General features: G+C 38.6%; 1 long non-coding RNA gene across 1 annotated transcript in view; it reads left to right on the plus strand.

The window, feature by feature from the left end:
* Positions 1-46: 46 nt before the first annotated feature.
* The window catches only part of LOC109445537 (uncharacterized), a 214402-nt gene continuing 201448 nt past the window's right edge, over positions 47-13000 (plus strand). The window contains exons 1-2 of the long non-coding RNA XR_016020546.1: positions 47-247; positions 9308-9393. This is a non-coding gene — a long non-coding RNA (uncharacterized LOC109445537). The remainder of the gene's footprint in view (positions 248-9307; positions 9394-13000) is intronic.

The following is a 13000-nucleotide window of genomic DNA, read 5'->3' on the forward strand; positions in this document are numbered from 1 at the left end:
GGGGTGGGGTTTAGAGTGGCGTGCGGAGGGCGGGGCTGTAGTTGATTGCTTCTCCGGCGCAATTGCAGACGTGTTTTTTTCAACCTCAATTTGATGGTTGCCAGCTGATTTACTCGTTGAATTATCCAGGGCCTATGCGCGTTTTAAAGGCTTTAGGAGAGCAGTCCGCGCTGGCCTGGAACTCCTCTACCTCGACAAAATGGTCACTGCAGCTGTACCGTAAACAACTTGCACCCCGTCAAAGAGGGTGCGTCTTCTATTTATACCTTCCCTACAACAGTAACGAGGATAACAAAACTTGTATGATAATGTTTGTGTTTATATCTTGTTGCATGAACTATATTTTAAAACTGTAAAAAGCAATTAGGTATTTTGGTACCTCCATGTTAGGTGTGGGTGCTACATATGGTCACGGGATTGTGCTCCGCTTCAGACTTGATCTCATTTTCAGACACTGGTGTTTAGCCTTTCTCCGGGTCCAGTCTCAAAACTTCTAGTGTAAAGTTTGGAATTTGGTATTTACAGAGTTCCATTATTATTATGCTTTTTTTTTTTTTCCTTCTGAGGTTCCATTGACCTCTGTGTTGGTTTTCCTTCCCTCCAAGGCCCTACTGAGTGTGTTGCTCTGTCTTCACTCCGTTTCATGGAGCATGCACTGGAGTTAGAAGGCAGGCAGTTGAATTAGCCCTGTCTTTTCAACCAGAATAGTACTACTCTGAAATCATAGACTACAGAAAGCAGAACAGTCCTCTATCCCCTCTAACTACCTTTGGTTTCTCTTTTCACCTGAATGCAGTAAATCTTTAATTAATGTTCAACTAAATGGAAACCTCCATTGAAATGGAGTTTTTTTGTTTTGTTTTGCTTTGCTTTTCTTCTGTACTTCACATAAGACATGAAAATGAAAAGTTTTTAAAGAAACTAAATGACTAACTTCTGGAGTGATGGAGAATGAGAAACACATGTTGTTTGCTTGCCAACTCCCAGTCCAGCACCTTAGTAGACATTGCTAATCTGTTAATGACACAGACCTTACTTTACTTTTCAACTCTGCTCCTGACAACCTCCACTAATGGATTAGATTTGGCTAGAATTGCTGTCCTGGTTCTGGAGTATTCCCTGGGGTTTATCACACTGAGCCCAAATCTCTTATATGTTCAATATTAGTATATATATTAAAAATAAAATAATTTTAACCAGACGCTTACTGAATTCAAGGGGTTCACTGCTTGGGGTGTTCCATTCAAGAACAAGATATGTTTATTGTTAGGTAGTTTCATTTACTTGCAGCAAGGAAAGGAGACATGGGATTCACATGCAAAGCTCTGTCTCTTGTAAGGGTGGCTTAGCCATTGCTTATTTACATTATTTGGTTAATTATATGTTGATTTTTTTTCTTTGCAGTTGCTTACACTAACCTAGTTGGGTTCCCGTCATGCTCATCCTCTTTACAGCTGTGTCTGCAAAATACTGTGCTAGCATTTAGTGAGAACTGCCCAGACCTTGAGACTTTTGTCTTATCTAACAATACCTTTGAAGAGTAAAAGTGATTCAAGTACTGTTCTACTCTGTCATACCATACTTCCTAATGACTGAAACAAAACAAAATGCAGAATGTTCTTTATTCTTTCATTTACCATTTATCAAACGAATACGCCAGAATTTTTGCTCAGTCCCGGGGAAACTCATTTCTGACCTGTAAACCTTGTGGTGGAAGGAGATGAATAAAAAGTTAGAGAATAGAATGAGAAACATATACAAAGGATTTATTACATTATTATTTCCTGCTCCCAGATTCCCTTGTGCGTGCACTGGGGTGCACACACGTGTGCACACACATACACACCCCTGTTCTCACAAGCTGCAGAGAATCTTGGCTGTCTACAGATTAAAGTTTAAATTTCTTAGTTTAAAATTCCAACTTCTTAGGTTAGTATTCAAGATCTTCAACAATATGTATTGTTACTTACTTCCAAGTAGCATATACTCCTGCATAATTGAACTACTTTGTTTTGTACAACTTTCTTAATTTTCTGTCTCACTTCCTTTTTACTTCATCTGTAATGCTCACCTTCCCTCCTTTTCTTTTTCCTTTTGTCCAATCACCATATATGTAAATCTACCTACTAGTCTTCAAATGCTACCCTGTTTCCCCAAAAATAAGACCTACCCGGACAATCAGGTCTAATGTGTCTTTTGGAGCAAAAGACCCGATATTATATTAATTATATTATATTATATTATATTATATTATATTATATTATATTACATTATATTACATTATACCAGGTCTTATAGTAAAATAAGACCAGGTCTTAAATATATATTTTTTTAATTTTTTTTTTTTTAATTGGGGAAGGGGAACAGGACTTTATTGGGGAACAGTGTGTACTTCCAGGACTTTTTTCCAAGTCAAGTTGTCCTTTCAATCTTAGTTTTGGAGGGCGCAGCTCAGCTCCAGGTCCAGTTGGAGTCGAACCGGCAACCTTGTGGTTGAGAGGACGCACTCCAACCAACTGAGCCATCAGGGAGCTCAGCGGCAGCTCAGCTCAAGGTGCCATGTTCAATCTTAGTTGCAGGGGGTGCTGCCCACCATCCCTTGCAGGAGTCGAGGAATTGAACTGGCAACCTTGTGGTTGAGAGCCCACTGGCCCATGTGGGAATCGAACCGGCAGCCTTCGGAGTTAGGAGCATGGAGCTCTAACCGCCTGAGCCACCAGGCAGGCCCCCAGGTCTTATATTAATGTTTGCTCCAAAAGACACATTAGAGCTGATTGTCCGGCTAGGTCTTATTTTCGGGGAAATGCAGTATGTACTCCATAAAGGTTTTATTATCCCTATATGAGTTTCCTAGGCTGCTGTAACAAATTATTACAAACTTGGAAGCTTCAAACAATAGAAATATATTCTTTTACAGTTCTGGATCATGTTCCCTCTGGATACTGTAAGAGAGAATCTGTTTCTTGCTTCTTCCAGCTTCTGCCAACATTTGGTGACTGCTGGCATTTCTTGGCTTGTAGTTTCCTCACTTTAGTCTATGCCTCTGTAGTCACATTGCCTCCTCCATTTATGTGTGTTTCTCCATCTGTCTCTATCTTATAAAAATACATGTAATTGCATTTAGAGCCCATCCAGATCCTTAATCACATCTGCAAAGTCTTTCCCCCCCCCCCATAAAGAGTAAATTCATAGATATTAGGGATTAGAACCCATCGATATCTTTTGGTGGGTGGGACATTATTCAATTTATCATAATCCCAAAAGGAAGTAAGCTCTCCCTCTAATCTTCTGTAGCCCTTTATCTTTAATGATTCTGGCCACTTTTTAACCTCCCCTATTAGCCCATAAATTAGATTAATTATGGAAAAATTTGAAGAAGGAGATTAAATAAAAACCTTTAGAGTCAAGGAAAATAAAAATGATATATTTACGTTTAAGATATTATACTAGCCAAAGCTCAGAAAAACTGTGATAGTCTTTACTGCACATGGGCTATAGTTTCAGTCATTTGGGTATCAGAGGTATCAATGGTGGGAAAAGACAGTATGGAATACATGGATGTGTGGAATTTATAGCAAGTTCCAATTAGGGACACAATGCAGACTTGCGGGGTTCTGGAACATGGCAGAGAATTATATACCTTTTTAAAAAACAGCTCCTGGCATACTGCGGAGCCCTGAGAGAGACAGAGTGCCTGGCATTGAGGTACCAAGTGACATTATAGTCACAACTGTCCTTCATGAACTTTTCTTCTGTTGGATCAATCATCTCATAAGGTTGGGCAAGCTCAGCAAGCATCCCTCATAGGTGAACACAAGACTGAACACAAACAGGGCCAGAAGGCACAAAACAAACTTCATGAGCAGGTAGCCTGGACCCCCATGTCATCCACTATTGTTGTCCAAATGCCTCTCCCTCAGCTCTTACCGCCATGGTTGATCTCTTATGGTCAACTAGTAAAGGAAAAAAAAGTCCAGATTTGCTTCATTGATGTGTCATTTTGATATTTTGGTTGAACTATTGCCCCAGTTGGCTAGAAAGAGAAGTGATCAAAGGAGATCCTTCCAACAGGCAGAGCCTTAGGAAGTGCACTTGGTCCTTCACTTTGTGTAGTGAGAGAAATAGCCCAAGGATAGAATAACATGGATTCAGGCGCAGAGGTGAATAGCTTACATGGTTGGCCAAGGGGCTGGAAGGAGAAAATTTGTTACACTGTTGACAAGGAATGCTGAGATAGAGGCATGAGAATGGGTATATGGGAATGGACAAGAAGTGTGAGTATACTTGGATTGCATACTTATATCTAACATAGAAAAGGAACTAAACAACCAGGTAGACTGCCACCTTGTTTAATTGACAACAGCCAACCTCTGTCATTGCAACCTACCATCCCAGTGAAGGCATAAGTGGTACACAAATGAGTTAGTGATGATAGCAGGGATGCAGGAGGCTATGCGTGGGCCTGATGACATGGAAGCTCCAAGTTACCAAGGCTAGTGTGCCTTCAGCAGACACCAGTGCTGAGTTCCCATCCCTCGGTGTCAGATTGACTACATTGGATCTCTTCTACGATAGAAAGGCCAAAGCCAGAGATTCATATTGACAGTAATAGACATATACAGAGGATGCCCCAAAAATGTATATACATTTTAAGAAAGGAGAACTATTAAGATTGTAGTACTCAATGTGTACTGATAACAAAACATGAATATAAGTCACATTTGACTTCTGCACTTTCAAGAGGTACTCAAAGTGGTTACGCCGAACTACTGCTTGAGCAACGTTGACCAAAGTGTCCACTTGTATACATTTTTTTGGCACCCTTGGTATAGATATGAGTTTGCTTTTTCTGTCTGCAGGGCCTCAGCTTGCATCAGTATCATAAAGCTTCTAGAGTGTTTGCTCTAACAGTGTGGGACTGCATTTCTGAGCAGATACAACAATATGCATATGACCATGGGATCCCTGCTCATATCACACATCACACCGTTCAGAAATTGCTGATGTGATAAAATCGTGGGAAAGTCTATTGAAGGAACAGCCTGTTTGAGGCTCTGCTGAATTGTCAGCTCAGAGGTAATACCCTGTGAGTTTGAATCGCCATCCTCTAATAACTTTTATATGGTCAATAACTTTTATATGGTCCTCAATAGGTAGAACACATAGGTCCAAGAATCAAGGGGTTGGAAATAGTATTGGCTTCGCTTACTGTCATTCTCAATAATCCACTTGTGGAATTTTCATCTCAGCAATTATGGGCTGTGATGGTTTAGAAGTTTTGGTTTTCAAAGGGATATTTTCACCAGGGGACACCGTCAAAGTTCCGTTGTACAATAAACAGTGGCTGCTATCTGCTCTTAGATTAGTTGTTTCAAGGAGACATGGCAAGAGAGGACATAGAGACCTTGGGTTGAGGATCTGGATTATGCCAGACAGATTTTGGAGATTAGCAGGCATGCCAGCTGAGGGTGAGGTATCTAGAGCGGATAGTAAGTTAAGGTAATGATGAGTATCATTTACAGCTCAAGACTAGCTGCAGTGATGGGGACTATAGTTTTTCCATTTACCTTCCTCCTCTAAGATTCCCCCAGGAAGAGAGGCTCACTGGAATCCTGAAGGAGCTGCTTCCAGAACTTAAAGAAGTAGATCCAAGCAGCACAAGGGTTGAACTGTGGAGGGCATTGTGAGGTGCTGTGCAGATATTTCCCTTCAGGAATGAAGGGCTTCCTCCACCAGCTCCCTCCGCCAGCTACTGGGAGCGCTGCCAGCAGGAAGTGCTCAGCTGCTAGCCCCTGCTTGGGTTGCACAGGCTGAGTGGAGCCTCCTCACCCAAGGTCAGACTTCCTTCCTGGTTTGCTTGAATCCAGTGACTGATTGACAAGGATGGCTAAAGGCTCAACCTCTTTGCCCCAACTCAGCATAACTCCGAAGGCTCATCCTACCTTCAGAATTCCCTGTAGAGTCAGCGGAGGCCTCTTTGGGTACTGCGTCACAGTTCAGCTTTGCTGAATCCTGCTTCTCTCCCTGTTCTCCTCCAGGGTTGATCAAAAGAGCACTCCCTATTAATACACCTTCACTGGTGTTTTTCGGGGCCTTTAGCTTAGTGTTAATGGGACCCTGCCACAAAAATGAGATAGGTAGGATAAGACCTCCAACTGAGAAGGTGGTCATTGGCTTAATTTTGCAACTAACTAGTTTTTGACTTGGATATCCTCATGACTTCTCTTTTTATTTTCAATGTTTCCTATACAACACATTTTGGTAGGCAAAACTCAGTTCATGACCTCAGGGAGCTTATAGGTCTAATGGATCTTAGGTTCTTTATATTATAAAAGGATTGGACTTGAATTAGTGTTTCTAAACCTTTTGTTAATTTAAATCCGCATGTCAGGCGTCATAACCTCCATTCCACTGGTTGAGAATCACTCTCTTCTGTGTATTTCTAGGAACAGAATATTTGGTTAAGATTTGTTTTATGAAAATAATGCTTTTCATTTTGAAAAATATACCGTGATATAAGATATGCCCTTTCAAACTGTACTCCTCAAGCCTCTTCATGATTTTGATGGAATCTTTCCCCTTAGTAACGAGTGGATAGGGGATTAGTCAGGCTGGGCTCAGTCAGGGGACAGACACCATATTAGTTATTTAAACAGAATTTAATATTAAGAATTATGAATTTGGCATAAAGCTAACTAGAACACTGAAAGGGGGAAAGAAGAATACGAAGGTACCACAGTTACCACTACTAAGGCTGGGACAACAAAAATAAGAGGTTGAAATAATTAAAACTTAGAAACTTAGAAAAGGACTCACAGGCCCAGACGTCTGAGGGGGAGGCTTTCCCATGTTGGTGCTGATAGCTCTGGGGCAGGAGGACATGATAAGACCGGTTTGGCAAGTGTTGGAAAAACTGCACAGTAGATTCGGTTTTTGTTAGAGAAGGGCAATGCTGCTGGGCTGAGAAAGTATTGGGGCAATGCTAACAAAAATGACGCACCCAGGAAGCCTGGAGGAAACAAACAGAAAGCAGACAGAAGGATCGGATTGATTATTCCTTATTCTAGAATTCCTTTTCGGCAGAGTCCAACATCAAGCCAGCTGGCAAAGTAGAAATGTGGTTTACAAGGTCCCAGCCCTAGAATCAGAAAGCGGAGTGTGGAAGTCTGCGTTTGGAGCTGAATAGCTGGTGCAATCTTTAAGATACGTTTGGTTTTAAGATTCTATTTGTCTGCCTGTTAGACCTACACAGGGAAATAACTGAGAATCTTCATGGTTGCCTTTTTTTTTTTTTTTTTTTTTTGATGTGTTTTCTTTTTGTGTACCTTGATTCAGGGATAAATTACTTGTTTCAGATTTTTTGTCTTTGACTTCATTGCCTTACTTTGATGAACATACCCATTTTAATCCTCTGCTTCCTTTTTGTTGTTGTGGTTTACAAGAGTTAGAAATAAACCTGTTATTCTGGTAGTGATTTTTAAATAGGGGCTTTCTGAGTTACTGAAAATAGTATGCATAATTGTCTTGGTTACAAATTAGAACATTTGACATATTATTCCAAGTTATTCTTTCAAATGCTGGAATTTTAAATGTTTCCACACATTAAACTTTACATAGCTTTATGATTTTTTTCTTTGAATAATGAATCTGGGCCTTAAAAATATTCTCCAGACTATGTGGTATATAACTGGCCCTCTGTTAGAACTGCTTTTTTTAGTGTAAGCTACTGCCTGACTTCCAAACTTGGTTAAACGTTCTGATTATTTCCCTTTTAACATGGCTTAATATGCTACTCTTTAACATGAAAATATTATTTGCTCACAAGGAGTTCTCATGAAAATAGACTTTATATAAAATGTGGTATTAAACTTTCTGTAGGAAATGGTCAAATAGAGAATATTAAAAATGAGGTGTTCAAAAGTGAAAGGGTTTTATTAGCTGAAGAGTACTTTAAAATGTCTGTGGACATAAATTAACAAACATGAAAATGTAAATTTAGTCACTTGTGTTTATCAGTTGAAATTTTATTATAAAGAATACTCTATTAAAAAGAAACGTTTATTTTCTATATAAAACTGTATGATGGCCCAAAAATATACATTCTCTAACATCCAAATTGTGAAAATGGGTTCTAGTTATGGTTAATGAAAAGCAGCAAATGTGCCAGACCCCCAAATACAGCAACTTCTTTTCCTTAGGTCAATTTATAAATACCTCAACATACTTGCTGAAAGTCCAACCTGAACAGAGTAGTTCATATACTGGATTCTTTCATCTGAGTTTTGGGAAACCACTGTTCTCAAGACATGTTCAAATGCTTCTACTTTTATTACTGCAGGTGTCCCTTTTTAAACAGGTCTCCCAAGAATTAAGATTGTTTAGTTCTCTTAGAATTCTCAACTTTGTTAAGCTGCCATCTATAGTCAGAGGACATCTGGAAACGTTGGAATTAGCTTGGAAAAAAGTGCTGGGATTTACTATCATCACCAATACGCTGAAACTCCAAACTTACTTATTAATCAACTAGGGAGTTCTTGTCAAGAAAGTCAGAAGTCGGCTTTAATTGATCTGTGGTTGCCACCTGAATATTCGCTCATGTTGAAGTGATTTGTTTCTCTGAACATATCTAACATATGTTAAGCCTGTATGGAATAAAGCTTATACAGTGTATAGTTCAGCCAAAAATAACCTGTCAGCTGGTAATTTTTAGAACTTTCACTATTTCTATAAATTTTAGAGGTGGCGTCTTCTAATACTTAATGTGTGCTCTCTTTACAGTCGCTGGAGAAATTGATTATGTAGTTTGTGAATAAACTGATGCCCTTTCTTGGACTTTTCCTTATGGATCCTCTCTAGGCATTTTTCTACCTGTTTAACTCAGGATAGGTGGATAAAAGAAAGTGAAGTAAAATGAAAACTATGCTATTGTTATTGTTATTTTTATTTTATTGGCTCCGAGATAATGTTTATTAAGAGTTTGAAGGCATTACATTGAGTCTCCTGGCTCTTCTAAGGATATTTTTTGTTTTTTTCATTGTTGTTACTATTTCTCTAGATCTCAATGATTTCAATAGTAGTCTTAAATGTCAAGATAGATCATAATTTATTCATGCTTAAGGTATTTTAGGGCTAAATTTTTAAAGAAAACCATTTCATTTTTAAAAGTATATTCTGAATATAGCATTTCATGTTTTACTTTTTCAGCAATTTTTTTTAATATTCGTTTTTAATTTTGGACATAATGAAGTGAGTGTCAGCAGAATCTGCTAATTATTCCCAATGTCCATTCTTTTTTGTTTCCTTTCAGCTAGAAGCTGCTGGTCTCCAGCGGGCATCTGTGAGCTAGATATTGCATTTATCAGCCCTGATAGAACTGAATTGGTTCTTACCATGGTATGTGAGTAGAAATTATAAATGTACCTTCTGAGTCTTGCCTTTTAAAAAATTGGGTATGCACATCTCTCTACTTTATTCTATTATCCTGTAGGCTGGACCTTGACCATCATAGTAGTAAGCCAGCTTCAACCATGCCGGTGAGGGCAGTACTCTGAGGGGGTGTCTGAAAAACAAGATGGAAGGGCTCTGGGCCGTGGGTGACCCTTTGGAGCAGGCTACTTTCCCATTCTGCTTCACCTGCCCACTCTGAATGTTACATGACAGAGCTATAAACTTCTACCTTATTCGAACTGTATTTTGGGGTCTTTTGTTACAAAAGATAGTTCATACTGTAACTAATGCAGATAGAATTTTAAGTGAAAATTTTCTGATGACTTTGAGTTTTAAAGGAGGCTCTAGAGGCCAAGGCTCATAGATACTAAATATCTACATTCTAAACTTAAGCACTAACCCATTTGTACAAGGTTGGGAAAGGGGGCTTCCTAAACTCAGTTCTGCTCTCATTGAAGATTGAAAGATGGAAGCCTTTACTGAGCATTTTTTTTGGAGGGGGGGGGGAAGAGATGTCAGTGTTTTATGATGTTGCTTCCTCTACCTTTCCCACAGAGAGGAGAGTGGTGCTATCCGAGGTTAAGTGATGGAGCCTTGAAGAGGCCCTTTAGAGAACTTCACAAATGGCAGTGGGGATTTAGGGGATATATGGACTGGTAACTACCTCACTCCTAGGAGTCTTACATCAAAAGGCTGGCTGGAGGGGTCTACTGGTAAAAATCAAAAGGGGAGGGTTGTATTGAAGTTATCCTATGCTTCTAGAGTTTGGTTGGGCATCCCTCAAAGGAGGTAAAGAACTTTGCTCATTTACAGGAAATGACTGAGTGCGAAGCGTCAGTAGACACCTGTGTGATGCCAGGTGGGTCTCTTTGTGGTCACCACCTGGTTGAGCATGAGCTTCAGAATAAATTGTACAATGTAATGTTCATGGGCTATACAGTAGGTTTCATTAAGACAGTGAAAGTTATAAGGTGAATCAGTCAGAATAAAGTCAAGAAACAGGAAACATACCAATTGTTTTAACAGAGAATTGTATAAATAGAATTCTTAACCAGGTATTAGGGAACAGATACCCCTTTAAATTCAGGATACAAAAGGGAAGAGGTTGGTGGTTTTGAATCTTAGAGGCTTGGATAAGGGATCCTGAGTTATGACACAGATCTCTGAGGATGGGTCATGGCTTGATTAGTGCTGGTACTTCAGGAATATGGGTTCTGGGCTGAGAACTCTGGGGAGGGGCAACAGCTATTGGCTACTAACTGATTCTGCTGGAGGTAGTGTCATTTTTGAGTGAAGCTGACAGAAGTAAGAAACATTCAAGAAAGAGCATGTTCTTTCCCCCTCTTCCTGTCCTATAGTCTCTTTTGAGTGATCTCGTTGACAGAATACAACAGGAAGCCAGGTAGTCTTTCTGGGTAGGACCCTGGTTTGAATGATCCCAGACCAATATACCTACTGCGTGTTCCATATTTTGTCTTCAAGATTCACACATTTTGGTCAGCCATTGAAGGGGAGTGTAATTACTTTCCAGATGCAACCCTGTCCATTCTGCTTCTTTAGTTTCTTAGAAGCAAGTCATTTAATAGATGACTGTGTCCTCCAACTACAGGGAATACGTGAGAGGTTTTCCAATTGGTTTTTATTTTTTGTTTTTGAAGTCCTTCTCTCTAGGCATGTGATTGAAGTGAAGAGTCACCCACACTCACTCTGGAATGCATCAGAATTACAGCTTTCTTCATAGGAATCCTCTCTACAAATACTTTCATACTCTCCATCAACAAAATCCTTTATAGTCTTGATAAAGATGAATTGTCTGTCCATTTCTCAGCCACCTATTTTGAAAATTCCTCATGGTTTGAATGGCTCTTGTAATGGTGAGGAACGAGATTCAGATGTTGAAGATACAAGTGAAGAATTTGAATAAAATTGTTTCATCAAACTAAATGGAACAAAGCAATATTTCTAGGTTACTATGTATTCTTATGTGATATGTGATTTAAGTATAAACAAAATTAATAAATTTAATATTATTAACAGGCATGTGGTAATTCCATCTACGTATATAAAAGTTTATATATTCATTTTGGGGGGAAAAACCCTTTAATTGGATTTGCCACTGAGAAAATAGGAGATCATTTTATATTAAGAGTAGCCTTATATCTAGGTATATATGATAACGCATATATATGTCCTAAGCCACAGTTTAATTAGGAAAAAGCTATAAGTCCATATTTTTCTTTCCTCTTGATATTTAAATATACCAAATAATACAAAATTGAAGTCTCTACCACCATTTTTCATATCTCTGATGAAGAATCTGTATCACAAATATATGGTTAACATTTCAACAATTTTTACCCATTGAATTTAAATAGCTGGCATTTGAAATTTAATTTTGATGAAGTGTTTTTTATTTATGGATATTATATTGCTATACTAGTTTATTAGGTTTTAAAATGTCTTTTGAATAATGACCTTTCTTACTTAACTTGCACTGAAACATCAGCTTACTAATCTGAATCTTTCATCATTTTTGACTCTGGCTCAATCTTTAAAAATTTTACCATTAATAATAATTCAGAAATATATTAAAATGTTTATTATTACAGTTACCTTACCAACTTAAACATTATAAATGTGTGTGTGTCTGTCTTGTTTGTCTATCTACCTAGAACTTCCAGTTGAATCTTTTAAAAATAGTTTCCATTTCTCTGCAGACCTTCCCCATATATTTATTCATGTCTACTTTTTCCTGAAGTATTTGAACATATTTATAACAGCCTCTCTGAAGTATTTCCTGCTGCTTCCAACATCTGGGACATTTTGGGACATTTTTCTGTTGACTTCTTTTTTTCTTGATATGTGTCAGGTTTTATGTCTTTTTTCAAATGTAGGTTTTTATTTTATACTGGACATTGTGATGGTAGGTTGTAGGGGTTCTGTATTATATTGTCTTCCTTTGGGTGTTGAGTTTCTTTTTTCTGGCAGGTAGTTAAATTACTATAAGATCCTTTTGTTCTGTCAGAATTACTTGTTAGTGTGGGTGTATTTTGGATTTGTCCGTGGTCCTTAGGGTTTATCTCTTCTTTTAGGTTGTGATTCTAACTGTTAGGGAATACTCTTTTGAGAGTTGCAAATGAGTACCTGAGGAGCTCAGCAAGATCTTTCCATTGCATTTTGCCAGACCACAACACTTCCTAGCTTTGTACAAATTCTCTCTCACTTTTTTCCCATTCAACTCTTAGTAGTTACTGTCTGCTAGGCCTCATGGAGTCCCAGTTTGAAATGCATGCTTCTGGCCTTGGCCAAAACACTGAAGGGAATTCCTATGCTCACTTCTATGTCACTCCCTCACCGCAACTCCCTGCCCCATAAATTTCAATTGCCTCAATACCCCAACCTCTATCTTTGCCTTGTCAGCTCAGTGAGACTGATACTTTCTATTTGAGCTCCTCCACAATGTACCCCTGGGACATAACTGATATGTTTCTCTTTTGTACTACTGGCTGTCCAATTTATAAAAGTAGTAAGTTATATATTTTGTCCAATTTTG

Source organism: Rhinolophus sinicus, chromosome 3, assembly GCF_057876585.1.
Source record: "Rhinolophus sinicus isolate RSI-liver-muscle chromosome 3, RSI-T2T, whole genome shotgun sequence".
In the NCBI taxonomy this organism is placed as follows: Eukaryota; Metazoa; Chordata; class Mammalia; order Chiroptera; family Rhinolophidae; genus Rhinolophus; species Rhinolophus sinicus.